The 17,409-nt window shown below is 43.5% G+C and overlaps 1 protein-coding gene and 1 long non-coding RNA gene across 2 annotated transcripts in view; one reads left to right on the plus strand and one right to left on the minus strand.

Annotated features, from left to right (window-relative positions):
- Positions 1-1,181: 1,181 nt before the first annotated feature.
- On the minus strand, positions 1,182-16,064 carry LOC137614185 (uncharacterized). Its single transcript, XR_011039038.1, has 3 exons — positions 15,858-16,064; positions 4,779-4,876; positions 1,182-1,267 (listed from the first exon to the last, which is right to left on the minus strand). It is a non-coding gene; the product is annotated as an uncharacterized lncRNA (long non-coding RNA).
- Positions 15,622-17,409, plus strand: part of LOC137614184 (cadherin-6-like) — a 50,725-nt gene continuing 48,937 nt past the window's right edge. The window contains exon 1 of the mRNA XM_068343818.1: positions 15,622-15,841. The gene's annotated coding sequence lies outside the window, so the exon portion shown is untranslated. The remainder of the gene's footprint in view (positions 15,842-17,409) is intronic.

The following is a 17,409-nucleotide window of genomic DNA, read 5'->3' on the forward strand; positions in this document are numbered from 1 at the left end:
CAGTCAAACACGACTCCGCGCAATCGTCTGCGCCAATTAAACGCCGACTGTCGAGCCGGTGTTTACCGTGCAAGTCCTCGCTAATCAATTTAGTTTAATACTTGATTGTTTTAAAAAGCTTCTCTAGAGCCACTTTTGCTCTACAAGAGGACAAACAACTCCAATTAACTCTTAAAGCAAATATCCCTGAAAAGTCAACACCAATTACCGTTGGAATATTTAAGCCGGAATAACAATAAGAGGAGAAAGGGGGGGGGGGCGAGAACATTAGAAAGACAAATAATGGCAAGAGTGTGTCGAAAGGGGCAAAAATGCAGGTTGGAATTGTAGGCGTATGCAACTGAATGAGCAATTATGTGCATATGTCTTCACAATGGCCCTTCTATACAGATTTAATGCATTTGTTATAGTGTTTTCTGTGAAAGACGACACGCGGAAATAAATGATTGATCCCCAACATTAACGTACGTCCATATGCAAAGCCTACAAACTGTTATTTCTCACTGAATGAATTAAATTACGAGATGAAGCCATCATGACTTTACTTTATCTGAGCAGAGTAATTTGTGGGAGGTTCTGAAACGTTGCAGATGTAGTTATTCGGCTTTCTTCGGGCAAATTGTTCCGCGATTCAGCAGCTGTCAATGTGACTAATTGTTAGGCTTTTCTATTATCTTGTCTTGGAAGCGAACACCAATGTTCAGGCAGTTGTAAACAGGAACAATGTGCACACTCACCCGTTCACCAACAGATACCAACACACGCACGAAAAAAAAAATACAAATATAGTGAGCGACAAACAGAACGGTTGTCCCTGTGTTCGCAGTAGCGCCGCTCTGCAACAGCGCCGCCAAGACAAACCTTCGCCTTTATTGTGTTTGGCAAATAAAGTGATTTGTGGGTCTGTTTTTGAAACAGCGCACCCATAACTGGAAAAAGAAACGGATGACACGCACCCGGACGCTCACAATCATGCGGACAGCTCTGGCCGGCTGTGGTGAGAGAAGGGAGAATGGACACATCGCAGCAGCCCGCGGTGCTGATGGAACCCGGCCCGTCCGTGGCCTCGCCAATCTGTCATCTACCGAGTGCCCTGCGCTTATGCACACACACGCACACACACACACTGCACACAGCCTGAGCGCTTACCCATGAATCAGTCATCTCCTGCTCTTCCGCAGCCTCCACTCACCGCCATTCGTTTCCTGACTGACAAAAGCAGAAGGCTGGACTGTCACAGCTTGGTTCCTCTCCTCCCTGTAGGAACCTGTGTGGAATAGCAGCTCTTTGATTCCTGTGTGAACCGCAGGCTCGACTCAAGCCCGGGGGCGGCTTTATGGCCTGGCGGGGTCACCACCGGGTCGGGTGTTCTGTCAGGAAAAGTTTTTGAGAAACATTCCGGGTTGAGATAAAGCATCCTTAAAAACACAAGCGAGCTGGAATATATAGACATCCTCTGAGTTTGGACTGATATCCACACCAGTCAGCTCATTTCACTCCAGACTGCGAATGTCACTCGTTGTTTCCGATCTGCACGGTCGCCGTTTTCACGCGGCGTCATACAGACGCTGAGTTTTGTACTGCCTGTGTTGTACTGCCTGTGTTGAACTACCTGTTGTACTGCCTGTTGTACTTCCTGTTGTACTGCCTGTGGTGTACTGCCTGTTGTACTGCCTGTTGTACTGCCTGTGGTGTACTACCTAGCGTACTTCATGTTGTTCTGCCCGTGTTGTAATGCCTGTGTTGTACTACCTGTTGTTCTCCCTGTGTTGTTCTGCCTGTGTTGTACTGCCTGTTGTACTGCCTGTTTACCATTTGTCAAAAAGGACTGCAATTCCATCTGTGCTGTATGTCCTGTATATATGGTACACTTGACTATAAAGCTGACTTTGACTTTGAGACGCTTACCTGCGCCGTCTCGTGTTGCTGTCGGATGTTAGCGTCAACTATGACGTCATCTGGAATATGCATCAAATTATCTTATCTGATTTAGAGGCTGACAATCTCTCACATTTCACTGCACTACCACCAGTGACTCTTGACTTATCTGGACGACTGGTTGAGTATCTCAATTGTGCGACACACACTAGCAAAAAGGTGCTAGATAGCCCTTTACAAAGGGCCTGATGTCAGATCGCTGTTAGAGGCCAAACAATACAAGATTAATAAGGAAGGGGAAAAGTTTTACTCAGCTAATTTATTCTTGTATCTTGTAGTAGGTGAGTCAAAGCAAAGGAGACTATAATGATTGGCCTGACCGCCCAACTCTACCCCATGCAGGCCTCGCAAAAGTCTCTAACCTGGCAGGTTGACAGCTCGCCCAAACTTTGTCCAATTAACAAGCTACATTTGAGTCCATGTGACTTTTGTTTACAAGCCCTGGTTGGCTTATAATTGGGAAGTTCTGGCTTCAATGAATCAAGAGTAAAAATGCACCAAAGTAAAGTCGACTGTGGTTGACAGAGAAGAGAAACAAACCGCCAGGCACCGGTACCTACAGTATCGATGGCTTGTCAGATTACATTCATCACATTATGCTGCTCTGTACATTCACAGCCTTTCATGGAATCCCCCTCCGCAGGAATGAAAGGAAAGAATAGGGCTGTTGGGAGATGCGCTTCAGTGATTTTTAAAATACGATATTATTTCCTGCAAATGCACCAAAATGGATGCTGATGACCGAGCAAAACGTCGGCTCAGAAAGCCGTGAATTCCACCGTCTTCCATCCTCTTTTTCCGGAACTCAAATGAGAGGATCAGAGATGGGGGGGGGGGTTGCATATTCGCCCAGCGTTGTGTTTGTCTGATAAACTTGTTTTTTCCTAGCAAGCCAACAGCAGCAGCGGCGGAGGTATGCAACATCCAACCCCCCCACCCCCACCCCCCCACCCGGTTCATGAATAAAACATTTTGCAAAGACAATCAATCTCTCTTTTGACACATAAAGTCAAATCACACGTCCGTTTCTCTGATGACTGTCTGCTAGAAACGCCAGCGCCGTCTTTGTTGAGCGTGTCAGGGAGGAGGTGAGGGAGATGGAGCAGGCAGAGAAGTCCATTATCTGTTCTCTCTCACTTAAACAACGTGGCTCCCCCCCCCAACTACCACCACCATCACCCCCCTCCCGCCATCACCTATGGACTTTCTCCCATGGTTCAGCAGCAGGCAAGTCTGATAATTGGTTAGACTGCTGCACAGTCAGAGAAACACTGTTCTTTTCTTAGCTCATTAGAGACAGCCATACAGCTGCATGGAAATTTCAATAAGCTTTTTTTTTTTTTGGATACAACCCACTCTGACATTTGCAGATATTTTATTGACTGAATACTTTCATTCTTACACCTAGGGGACGTGGCATATTTATTTATTGTATTTATTTGATTTGGCTCACGTGGCGAAGGGGCAGAGCTACTCATCTGAAAGGATGGATCAAGCGTGTTAAAATCGCACGTCTGCGTGGAAGTAAAACGCCATGTCGTCTACGTCGGATACATATAGGGCTGTTTATCTGGAAGCCGGCGCTTTAATTGTGTTAACCGTATTGAAGGCTTTCATCAACCTACGCTTTGTTTGTGCATCCGCTTGTGGAAGCGTCGAACATCGCAGGATGCATTTATTAGCAGATCGTACATTATGCAAAAGGGACGTACAGCGCACACACACACACACACACACACACACACACACACACACACACACACACACACACACGCTAAATGTTACGCTCGCTTCCTACTGTTTTAGCCTTAGCAGGAGACCGTGCTAATGATTGAGTCTGTGAGTGTTTTGCATCACAGGTTGATTAATAGATTGTCAAAAAATAGATGAGCAGCATCAGCTGTTTGGCCAAGTCTCTTTTAGACTAAAACGAAACGCTTTAGTTTGATTCAGGAAGTTCTAAAAGAGACTTCAACAGGAAGGAAGTGGAAGCGGATGGTAAAGAAGCTTAAAAAGTCACATTTTTTAATATTTTTACAAACAAAATCCACAAAAGTGTGAATGTCGGAACTGTTTCAAAATGACCGATTTGACGTTAGCGTAATATTTTTGTGAGCTGGCGATAAGTAACTCACTTTTTACATGAAAAATATAGTAAAATGATATCATACAACATGTTTACATCATGTTCTTTACTTCAAAAATAGAGTAATCCCTCACGCATTCGCGCATCAACACGCGCGACTTCATCACATCGCAGATTTTTAGTAGGCAGTCATGTGATACCGTACACGCATTCTATTGGCCGACGGCATCCGGAAGTGCGCTCCGTTCCGTGAGTCTCAGACTTCCGTGAGACACAAAAGTTAATCAAACAGTCTATCAGAGTGTTTTAAGGGTAATACAGATAGAAGGTGGTTTAATATCAGTATGGGGAGGGGTCAGAAACGTTTAAATTACCGTAAATAATAAGATAAATAGTTTGTCGCTCTATCGCGGAATTCGTTAATCCCGTGTGGTTCCTGAAACGTATTAACAGTGAATATATATTCAAAATATATTCGCAGACAAACCAACGAACATTTTTTGGAGACATTTTAGCATCTGACGTTAGCGGTCTCGCTCTAAATAAGAAAAATTACTCCAGTTTATCCTCCACACACACTCTTATAACGACCCAGGTATGTGTTGCCTATATTGGGCCGGGCTTGGCCTTTTTTGTTGTTGTTTTTTCTGCCTTGCCATTTGCTCAGCCTTGTGGGATATGACTAATGGAGTGTTGTGCTTAAAGGATTGTGGTGTCTGGTGCGAGTGTCCTGGGTCGTGGTGAAGTTAATTACCTCGGATTGAACAGTTACTTCGTCCCCCCCTCCGGGGAGCCGGTCTGCAGACAGCGGAGGAAAGCGATGCGTCTTGAACTGGCTGCATATCCAGGTCACTGCTGGGAAAAACAACACCTTTTTTTTATTTTATTTTTTATTATTTCTTTCTAAGCTTTAACCCTCCTGTGCGTCTCCTCGGTCTCTGCATATGGCTTAAGAGTCAGACTCATTTCACCGGAGCCATAGGACGCCAATGCCTCCCCCTTAAGGAGGCAGATAATGACCGCCTCTCTCACACCGCTGTTTATTCCCAAATGTACTCGCTTACCTCGTCCTCTTTTTCTAACACCCGTTCTCTCTGACCTTCCACAAACCGACAAAACATGTTTCTCACTTTATTTTAGATTGTCTAAAACAGCTTTTAGAAAAGCGAGCTTTCCATTTTTTCAAAGAGCACAATGAGTACGCCGTATAGATGATGAGAGAGGAAAGATTTACCTCCAAACAAGGCAAAGCCTTTTTATTTCTACCTGATAAGCATCAATTTTCTGTAATAACAGCGGTCACTTTTGTAAATGTTATCAGCTACGCCTGGCTTTGTAATTAACCCAACATTAACCAACGGCTTGGAAACGCCGTCATCCGACTAAGAGCTTTGACTTTTCCATGTTTTCAGCTGAATAGCTGCACAATTTTTCTTCATCCACCCGTTTTTTTTCTCTCCTCTACCTCAGAGGCGGTTGGATTCTCACACGCACAAACATACGGAATATTTTAAATGATATAGAAAGCGATGTGAGCGTAGCAACACTGAATGTAGTTACAATAGGAGGCGAATGTGAGACCCCGGGCCTCATCGATTCTTCATTTGGTGTAAACTGTGTCGCGTATTGGAGAATATATAACGGCTGTATTGAACACATAAATTTTACTGAGTCTGCAATCGCCGAGGAGCCTAAAGAGATCATCAAGTTTTAATAAACAATGAGCGGTTATTATAAGGACGATAACATGAATGAGCACTGAATCATTTTCATGACGTCGTAATCTGGACGTGAAAACGTAATCTGTATGGAATAACACGGATGCTTGAAGTTAGTCAGATGATGTATATTTTCTACTCTACTGTAAGGAAGTTGAACTTTGATTGGGGGATGGGCGGCGGCTGGTGATGGCTAAAGAGAGGATTAGCCGATGCAGAGAGATCCTCCAACGCACAAAAAAAAAAAAAAAAAAGCAAATAAACGCATGCAAACAAAGAGCGAGGTCACGGGGAGTGGATAGCCTGAACAGCTGTGTTGTATGAACGGGGTTTAAACGCCGCGGGATGAAGAGCGGATGATGACGAGGAGGGGGATTGATGACTGACACGCCCTACGGACACACAATCGTTTTAAAAGAGAGGCAGATAACGGAGGATGATGATTTCAGACAGATTTTTCCGTGCATGTCGTGAAACGATTTATCACGACTATTCCGCAGTCGGGCGTCGTATATAATGCCTACCGTTTGTGCGTTAAACTAGCAAACTAGCTATTTGTGCGATTCCGGCGAATCCGAAGTGACAGAAACGATCGCTTAGGTGTTCTAAAGGTTGGTTGTGTGGACTAAAATCCAAAGTGTCAGCTCATTTTATTCATTATACCACACAGAAAAGGGCAAAGAGGTGAAAAAAAAAAAGGCACTGGATAAACTTCATTCTGGAGTCGCCCGACCGAGGCGTTGAGGCTTTACAGCTTCCTAGGATCACAAAGTAGCCTCAAAGAGCAAAAAACATGGAAAAACACATCAAAAAGAGCTCCATCTGTCGCACTTTAGATGTCAAGCCTTAAACACTCAACCTCTCGCCTCGCTCTTAAGATGTCAGGTCTTAAACATTCAACCTTTTGCACTACAAAAAACCACTGACACATCCCAAACAACTGCGCTCCTGGCAACAATAACGACCATTCGGTTTGAGGAAATAATTTAATATGTGTAGAGGGAGAAGAAATTAAAAATAAAATAAAATTTAAAAAAAAAACACTGGAGAAATCCCCACGAGCACTGGAGCGTTTATCATGGGATATATATCCCCAACTAGTTGGCAAGTGTGCAATGAAGCCTGCCACAGTGTCACGCCGCGCCGTGGCTTTTAATAGGAACACGGCTTAAGAGGCCCTTACATCTTTCGTTTCACTTGAAGTTGTCACTCAGTAATCCCTCGGTAAAGTGTAATGCCGCTGGATTAGCGCCGCAACCCCCAGATTTTCCAAATTATCATCTCAAAAAAACCCACTGAATGATGTCTCTAATAGGAACCAAATTATGCAAAAAGAAGGAGAAGAAGTCCGTCCACAGATTTCTACCCTCTTTCAATTCGCCGTGTCACTTTTTTCTCTCCAACTTCCACAACGAGCAGATTAGCACGCCGCTGTGCTCATGTCCACTAGCTGGAATTTAGAAGGGAGGCGGGAAAAGGGAGGGTGGGGGGACCATATGAATATACAGCATCAGAGGAGGATTTATTAATAGGGGGCAGTCTCAGTCCATCTGTGTTGAGCTGGTGCCTAATCCTTCCCTGAATGAGACTGTACAAATTCCCCGTGATGGCCCACATCAACAGCTGCTGGAGTGGGCGGGGAGGATGAGAAGCAAAAGAGAAAGCAAAGGAAAAAGCATCCAAGGCCTCCACCCACTGTCCACACTCCCTGGAGTCATCTTAACCAAAAGCTGAAACCCAAGGCTGACCATGTTTGTTGTGATCGCTAAGCCCGGAGACTTCCGCTTTCAGGATAAAGATGATTTCCACTGGCCCTCCTCCAAACCCACACACCAAGTCTGACTTAGATTCTTTCTTTTTTTTTTGGCAAACTGGTACTGTCTGCATTCTCCTCTTCTTCCTTCTGCCTCCTCGTATGGCACTTTCATGTCTCTCTCTCCAAGTTAAAAGACTGTGAAGACTTCCTCCCTCCTCCACCACCACCACCCCGGTGCATCTCTGCACACTTCAACCACGCTAAAACACAAGCATTGGGGGGGTATCTTGTGCTTGTTTTTTTGTTTTGTTTTTCATCTTCGCTTTCTCGACATGATATTAAAAAAAAAAAAAATCCAGCAAAGTCGCCTTTTTGTCGTTGTGGTTGGCGACGACGGCCTGCTCCCCCGTCGAGACTCTGGATAGAGAGAGTCTTTCTTTCTTTTCTTCAGACACAGCCAGGGGACACCGGAGGGGAAGGAAGGATGATGGGAGCTTCGGCCTGCCCCTCGCAGCACAACTGGGCTGCCTGCCACGAGCCCCGATGATTTATGATGCCGTCAAAATGTACACTGTTTTTTCTGTTGCCTCACCAAGGGGTCACCGTGTTGTCTTAGATGCCTCTATCTCCCCGTTTGCCCCGCAATCCAGAAAACAGCCGCTAATCTACGTCCATTTATCTGCTACGCCGGATGTTAAAATACTAAGTCGCGTCATTTTTAACATTCTTTCTTTATTTCCCCGATGCTGTGATAGGATCCATTCTCCAGCTCTTGCTGCAAGAAAAGGAGCGGTAATTTAGATGCTGTGTGCCGACATAGTCTTCAGATGTTCTCACCAATTACTAGAGAAACCTGCAGAGCTGCATGCAGACTTAGAAGGGAATATTAGGCTTTGAAAATCACCTTAAATGGTGAACCGAGTAAATTTCTACCTTTACATATGCATGAAGCTGTGCTATTCAAATCTCAGTAGAGCGTCCAGGAAAAAAAAGCAAAACTCCCACACACCTTTGCAAAAAATCTTGGAAGAAGCGGAATTAGCATCATTTAACGGGACGTTTTTGTTTGTGCTTTTACTGCCAAATCTGGAAGAGTAAACGCGACGTGACAAACTGTTTAGGTGTGTGGCCAATTCATTTACCCAACCCCCACTACCACACACACACACACACACACACACACACACCTGACAGGTAGAGAGATCTCTCTCCGTCAAAGGACACGGTTCGGCTGGGCTGATTAGCTATGCCCGGACGCCGAGGCCCCCTCATCCTTAAGAAAGAGGTCGAATGGATTTGGCTTCGGGAGGGGTGGGGCAGCAGGAGGATGGGGGGGTGGTTTTGTTGACTGTGAGAGGTTGCATGCTAATAAACACAGGGTGTCACAGTGTCATGCAAATATAAACTCCCCTTGGCGATTTTTTTTTCCTGCATGTCTGATGCTGCTGCTGCTCAAGTTTCCCAAAATGCCCATTTAAAATCCTTTTCAAATTCTTCAACTGCAGTTTATTGAGTGTCGTATCTGAAGTGCCACCTCCCCCCGCCAAAAAAAACTAGCACTCCTGTGCGAGAGTCTACGAGGACTCCAGCGAAGCCTAGTGAAGACTTTTCAATAAAACCCACCCAAAAAAAAAATCACCACGGCTTGATTTTGCATCAGCGAATCACTCATCTGAAAATGAAAGTCTCATCATGGTGATATGTCTTTGTTTAAAAAGTATGAATATTTGCCAATAAGGTGTTCACGATCTGGGATAAATTAGTCTTGCGGGCCTCTCTGAGCTGCAAGAAAATCCTTTAAAATATTCCCCTTCGCTAATCTGCTGATCGGCATGAGGTATGGCTGCCATTCCTGTCAGCAGAGAATTATGTTGATTACCGCACAATGTCAGAAAATATGCAGCAAGTCGGGGGTCCTTCCAGACGCCGTTATAGCTCTGCACATGACACATTTCCACTCAGTGGAGAGTAATCACAATATTATGGTGGGGTATGGATGAGACTTCCTGGATTGTGTTTTTCTTTTGAGGAGAATTGAGACCTAATAACTTTGAAAAATGCTGCTTGGGGAAACTTGGGTCGATTAATTATCGGAAGTAGGATCCCTCTCGTTAAATATCTACGTTAAGAGCACAGAGACCTTATCAGTTTTTCAAATTAGTAATATGAGCATGGAGGAAACAGCTGTCTAACTGTTAGCATGCAGAAACACTTTAATTGGCTTCATGCTTAGATGCTTTTGCCAGCATCCTATAAAAACATGTTATAGCCGCTTCCTATATGGAGCCACTGCACCGCACTGTAAGTTAGATTAAACAGCAGCTCTAAAGTCGTTAGGAGGTACATCAGATGGACTTCACTGACTAAACTAGCGTAACTTCAACTTTTTTTTTTGCCTTTATGTATTTAGCTTTCATTTTGAAACAGAAGGTTTTAAATAAATACACAAATGAAATGTGGAGTGGAAATGACGTCCGAACAGCGGCACAAGTTTCCCGCGACGCTCGCCGAACAAAGCGAATTTGAACTAACGATTAGCCGCAGTCGCTAACGGTCTGATCAGGTGACGCTGCTGTGAGTGAACGGAGATAAACTTCCAATCGCTGATGAATGGACTGTGTTGTTTGAAAGAGAGAGAATGTGTTCCCCTTTAATATGGCTGCACAGCAACATAATCCTGCTTCAAGCAATATTCAGAAGGTTGAGAAAAATATTGAACAAAAAAAACAAACATCACTTGATTTTTTTGTGCATCCTCGAGTTACGGGGGGGGCTACCAACGGCTAGCCTGAGGGCCAAATCCAAATCATGAGATAGTCCCATCCAGACTTTTAAAGCATTGATATATTGTAAAAAAGAAAACCAAGGGGTTGTTATAATAATAATAATAATAATAATTTATTATTATTATTATTGTTATTATTATTATTATTAATAATGATAATAACAAAATAAATAATAATATTATTATTTTTGTTGTTGGAAAGTCTTTGGGATATCATCTCCATTGCTTTTCGTAATCTGGTGGTGACGGCGGCTGATGACGCCGCTGAGACGGACAAATCCAAGAAAGTTGATGTATTTATGATGTTGGTGAATCTGCGAAGACCCTCCCCCCTCCATGTTCATTTACAGGAACATTTGTGGTGGGGGGGGGGGGTCAGCAATAGGCCTATATGTGGTTTAATGGATGTTCGTATCTCTGTACATTCTTTTCTGGTTGGGCGTAAATGCGATTGGTGGAAAAAGGTGATACTTTGAAGCTACATTTCACCAGCTTCAAGACTTAATAAGATTTCACAACTCGCATTATTTTACCTTACCATCTGCTCCGACTCTCACCTTGTCAGTTTCTCCAGATGTGAAGCATTTTTTGCACGTTAGCACGTGTTATTTTTCATACTTAGAAGGGCTTGAAAAAGCCCAAATCTTTTTTCTTTTCTTTTTTTCTACCTTTTTCAGGAAGTCAGCTTGGTCAGCAGTCAAAAGAAATACATCCCATAACCATGTCACACCATTATTAAGGTCAAACCCCTGAGCACCGGAGAAAACAATCCACCACACAGTGCAAAAACTTGTGACCATCAGCTGTTTTAAGTGTGAGTTCCTCAAAAACAGTAGAGCGATTGAAGAAACGCCTCAAACTGTAATTATTCAAGTTACTGTGTTTTTGGCGCTGGAGACAGAATTGCTTCTTTATTTTTAAGTGTTGCTTTATCTTTTTGTAGGAAAATGACAAAAGAAATATTGTCGACTCGAGGCAGAGTTCCAGCTCACGCAGGAAGCGACGCATTATTTGCGACAGAGTGAATATTTATGCCTCCTTCCAGTTGAAAGATCCAAACATTTTGTTGTATTTATTTCTCTTGGGAGTTGGGGAAACTGTTGATAAAAACTTATCTTCACTTCTCGGAACAGCGGCGTATCTGATATTCTTTAAAAAAGACTATGATATCTGTTATACCGGGTGCTCGGCGCCTGACTCCTCTGTGCTCCCTTGTTCACTTTGCTGTAGCATATTGATCTTTTTTTTTTTTTTGCTGCTATTGTTTATAGGACTAAAACGAGACCTATCGATTTCCTTTTTTTTGGGGGGGGGGGGGGTTGCGCCACAGCAGAGGTCTCTTGTCTCGCACATTAAACGCATCATAAAACAAGCCAACTTAATCAAACGCAAAGAGTCTCCGTAGTGCAAACACACATTTTTTACGCTAAATGTGAATCTTTTTAACATTTTTATGACAACTCGATGTGTTTTTCCTCTTAATTTAACTCCAGAAATTGTGCATAAATTGTGTGTAGGAGGTAAGAATGAAGCAGAAATGCTAACATATGTGAATTATTACACTGAGGATCTTCTATATTATCCATATTGTCAAGAAAAACTCCTTAGGATGACAAACCTATCTCAACTCTCGATGTAATCCTTCATTATAACGACCAAAAATCACTTTATGTAAACTAAAATATAGCTTCTGTTGCTCATTGTGAGACAATCCTACCCCTACATAAAACTCCTAGTGAACTCATGGAGTCATAAACAATGCAGACATTTGTTAGCTTCTGTTCAAGCCTATTATCTCCAGCTGAAACAATGGGCTCAGCGCTGAACGCCGCGGCTATAGGCCGGCGCGTGACATCACGCCTTTAATCACTGCTTTAACGTTCATAATAACCCGCATGTGTAAACACAAACAACAACAACCACAGCCAAATTGCTCAAACAAGACAGAGATAATGAGTGTTACTATGGGGGGAGTGAGTTGTGGTTGGCATGTGGGGGGGGGGGGTCTCCTGGGGCCGGATCTCATCGTGATCTTAGCTCATTGTGTCCTGCATTTTTATTTATTGTTGTCTTCACACACTTACTGGGCAAACTGGGAGGTGTGGATTTTTTTTGGGGAGGGGGGGGGTATTAAATATGTGTGTCTCTAAACACAGAAGACAAGACAAGATCAAACGAGGTTGGATTTGCAGATCTGATACTCAGAACGTTTCCTCTCCCTGACAAATCTTAAAGGCATCTCAGCTGTCAGGAATAATAGGGGTGCAAATTTGTTCTGAGGTTGCCCTCTGCGTCTCCTGTCTAACTCCATGCCCCATAAATGTCATTTTTCTGCAAAGTAAAGCACGGTTGCACGAGGCGTTCTGCTCTCGTCTGCTTGCAAAAAAAAAAAAAACAGCACTTCTTACAGACGTTTAGAAGGATTTTAAAGGCGTATATTGAATTGTTTTTTTGCAGCGGCGACGCCATTTGCTTGCGTTAAGTTATTCAAGATGCAAACTTGCGCTAATTGCAACGCGTCTATTGTTTCATTTTAACAAGTGGCGCATATGGCACATCAGGACAAATCTGCACTCCACTTTTTTTTTTTTACCCCCCTGTTTTTGATATGTTTACAGGAGCAGGCTGTTAAATAAACTGCACGAAATACTGAGGCGATGTAAGCTCATTGAGTAGCAATGATGCAGTCAAGGGCAGCGGTTATTCATCTCAGGCTGATCTCCTGATGGAACACGATGCCAAATGCAGACGTCCCCTTGGCTCGCTGCGTTCTGTGCCATAGGCAAGAGTTTGATGTTTGGTTGAGAGGACAGGGCAGCAGCAAAGTGGATGCTTGGAGCACTTCCAGGGATTAAACTCATGAATCTAACAGCAGCCAGTGGTCATCATGACACAAACAGTGCATGGGTGGTAACGCATGCACAGCGTGGGGTCTCCGGATTGGAGAAGAAAAAAACAAAAACAAAAACAGAAAATTGAAACCATAAAACCATAAATGCCTGCAGACCTTACCTCCATTTTTACGTTGCACTATTTTTTTGCGTGTCTTGATTTTATTAGATGTGGAGCGTGATTCGTGGGGTTAAGTCTCACTGTTTTAAATCTGCCTGACATAGACGGTAAAGAGGTTACTTGTATTAAATGTCATGCAATCCTTCTTTTTTTTTACACCTTCACCTTAAAGCTTGCGTCTTAAGTCGTGTGTAGGAATCATATTTAGCGGTTAGCAGCTAATTGCTCATTTTAATCGCGCTACTTTTATTTTAATATCACAATTTAATTATCTCATTATATCAGAAAAAAAAGCCTACTTTATTTACTTTTGATTATAATTCCACTATCTAATTTTCAGGAGCTGACTTTACGACATCGCAACTTAATTACTGATTTGGCTGATTATGAAGCCAGTTTTTTATACGTTTTGCGATGACATAATCTAACTCTTGGGTGCTAAATGATGGTGTGATATGGTTTTCCACACTGAAACTAAATGGGATTCTCTGAAAGGTCAACACCAGCTAAATGGTTGTGAATCACATATGCATCATTAATTGGTTATTATGAGATAATTAAATAGGCATTATGATACTCCACTCCTTGTTTTTAAAACTGTACATCATCATAATTTAGTTTAAACTGTATGCAGTTCAGTATAACTGCAAATTATCTTAATTAAATGCATCAGATTTTCTATCTGGAAATATTTGAAACTGTTTTTTGGTACCGACTTGTCGAGAAGTCGCAACCTGTGTGCAAAAACTACATGCAACTCCGTGCAACCAGTTGTTTGCATCATGTGAAGCCAAACTGAGGTATGCAAAAAAACTACAAATGCTACCCTATGCTAACTGATAGCTGTGTTTACTGCTAATGCTTGTGCAGAACATGCTTCTAAAACATGCTAACTCCCCATCAGTATTGTCGTATCTGCAGCTCTGACAGCAAATACCAGAGTATGTCAAACGGGCATGTGCGCATACAAACAGAATATAACAGATTACAGCGTGTAATCTGGTCAAAGCAGGGCACTGGATGGAGCATTAGTTTGATTACTCTAAAAACCCTCACAGTTTATGTTCTCGGTCAGGAGTCAGATTTCCCTCCATCCTTCCCTCCGAGCAGCATCTAGCATCATTAGCAGCTCTGCACATCAATAGACGATGTAGAACAGATTCTTCTTGTACAGGTACACAAGGTCTCGCTTGTAAATCACAGCTACACACACACACACACACACAACACACACACACACACACACACACACACACACACACACACACACACACACACACACACACACAAAAGTGACTTTAAGAAAGTCTAATCAGCTGCAAACGAAGAGCTGAGGTGAAACCCGACCTCGGCGCACTTTTGTTAAAAATAGCAGCACGACTGAAGGTGTTCGATGTAAAGGTGTGAAGGCTTACGCTGTTGATGGAATTATTTGTTATTATTAATATTAATGCAGGTGTTGTTTTTATGCTCAAGAGGTCATTCAATGAGGAGACACAAACTAAAACATGCACTAATTGTCAATGTTAATTGCCACAGCTGATAAGTGATCATAACGTCTTCACGGCGTTGACTCATTTAGATTTTGCACTCAGGTGGCGGCGGCGGCTGATGACTCTGCTGAGACTGAGAAGCCGATTCACTTTGGAAGTTGGTGGATCTGGATTGGTCCACGATGGGGTGGTGGTGGTGGGGGACCAGTCATAACAAGAGCTCAATTTTAGCTACTGGAAGACATGCTAACTGTATTAGCAGCAGTAGCATTAGCCACATGCTATTCTTTAACAGAATGACGCATCGGTTTTACGGATGACATGTTAAAAAAAAAAAGAAAAAACAAACAACAACGACCAAAATGTGAATTTCTCAAAAATCAAAGCCACAAAAGTAGACTTGTGTGACTGATGCCCCCCCCCCCCCCACTGGCATCAAAACCCCCTTTTGCCACACTTCTGGATGAGATTTCTGGTGCATTTAACCGTTTCCCTCACGCAGAGATGCTCAGATGGAATTCGTCTCTTGCAGCCACGCATGATCCGCGTTTTTTTTTTTTTTTTTTTTGCGTTGATTTCTACCAGAAATAGCTTTTTTAAAATTATTATTATTGATTGACTCCAACCCACACTTGACTTTGCAAGTATTAATCAGGGAAGATTGTGCAAATGCAAAACACGTGGACAATAAGGTCTTACTAAACTTGAACATCCACAAAAAAAAAAAAAAAACAACAACCCACACACACCCCAACCAGGAGCGCTGGTCTCCCTCTCGGTGTCTCACCTCCCTTTTGTTTTTGTCGGTGGTGTATTTTTTTTTTTTTCTACCGTGTTCTTCTGGGGACTTGTGAATGGCAGCCAATGGGAGGGTTGAGTCCCCTCAGCCTCTCAGCCTCCCTGACATCCACAGCGAGAAGTGATGCAGCGCGACTGAGACGCGCAGTTGAGGTGGAACAACGGGCAACAAAAGCTGCAGTGTGCGGATACGCTCGGCTCCGACGTGCGCCCTGACGAGAGATCAACCTCCCCTAGAATAAACTTCTGCGTCAGGTGAGCGTTGCTTTACCTTTAAACTTGTTTTTCCTCTGTTAGGTGGGGGGGGAAATGGGCTCGTTTGTGGCGCATTCCCGGGTGCGTTTGTCGTCGATTTCGAACGGTCCCGCACCGGGGATGAGGCGGCTCGAACGCCCGGTGACCTACGCGTAATAGTTGTGCCGTTTATATAAGAGCTCCATGTCCTCCGGTAGCCTTTTAAAAATGCCATGAAATCAACCGCTGGAGCAAAAAAAAAAAAAAAAAGTGTATCGATTAAATGTTGGAACAGCTTCGACGTTTTTTGTCTTTGGAGATGAGTTTGAATCGGAACTTATTTTATTTTTATTCCACCGCCCGCTCTTTTTTTTTTTTTTTTTTTAAAAAGAGGGGGTTCGATGGATTGTGCTCAACTTTTTAAGATTCTGTTCAAATGCTTCCGTGCGTCATTCCTCATCCATATGCCGCTGCGGTGGGGACTGAACGTGCGCCGGCACGGAGCTCCGTATGCCGGACGCGTTACGCTTTTTGCCCCGCCGCGCTGAGCTGATTCGGACATACAGGCCCGGACTCCGAACGCACCTTCACCATATTTTGTCTGACTTGAACCTTTGCAAAGCTTGCTTGAATATATTGGGGGTGGGGGGGTGGGGGGTGGTCCACCCCTCCCGTATCACCGATAATCGCACTGCAGCCAGTGGCAAATCCACGGGATGTGAATCGATGCAGGTGGGACAGCGCGCCCCGATAAAGGCGGGTGGCTGTCGGTGGTATTTCTCTTTTATAGTGGAGATATTTGCTGCAAAAGATCAGTTTGAGGCCCGTTTTCTGTTGTTTTTTTTTAAATTTTGTTTGGTGGGAGGTGGTGGTGATAGGGTTAAGCTAAGGGGTGATGAGGGTGGGGTGGGGGGCACACCTAGAGTTGACTCAAGTTTGCTAAAACAACTGTCCTCCAGCGTTATTGACTTCAAGATGATGTGGCTGTGAATATTTAATGGAGCTGCTGATTAATGCAGGCTTCAAAGAATTAACTTGGCTCCATTCCTAAAAAGTCGCAGGTATTGACAGAGTTGGGGGGTGTGAGTGTGGGGGGGGGGGGGGGTAAACCTGAAAATTGAATTTAGCGCTCTGGGAAGTTTTACTGTCGTCCTTGTTGCCTGCAGATTTATCCATGTTAGTAATTGCTCTGGCTCAATGTAAGCCTGAGGTGATACGCCTGAAGCCAGCCAAGAACTTGTTTTTCTTATTTTATTTTATTTTTTGGGGGGGGGTGTTGTCAAACTAACAGTAATCACATCTCCTCCACACGTATCTTTGGAAATTCCCAGCTGGAATAAAGCTTTACATCCGTAACAAGTCGGTTGACATCGCTGCTCCTCTGCCTTTTCATTTTATTTTATTGGAACAACTTCCTGATTGATCCAGGAGGCAAAGAGCAGCTTGGTGTAAAAAAAAAAAAAAAAAAAAAGGGGGGGGGGGTGTCTGAACCAGAACACGTTTTGTGGTCCAGGTTTTTCCACACGCTGGTTTGAAGTTCAGAGATGAAAGGGACAGAGTCGAATCTGTGGCTGATCAAAGTCATACAG

Source organism: Antennarius striatus, chromosome 20, assembly GCF_040054535.1.
Source record: "Antennarius striatus isolate MH-2024 chromosome 20, ASM4005453v1, whole genome shotgun sequence".
In the NCBI taxonomy this organism is placed as follows: domain Eukaryota; kingdom Metazoa; phylum Chordata; class Actinopteri; order Lophiiformes; family Antennariidae; genus Antennarius; species Antennarius striatus.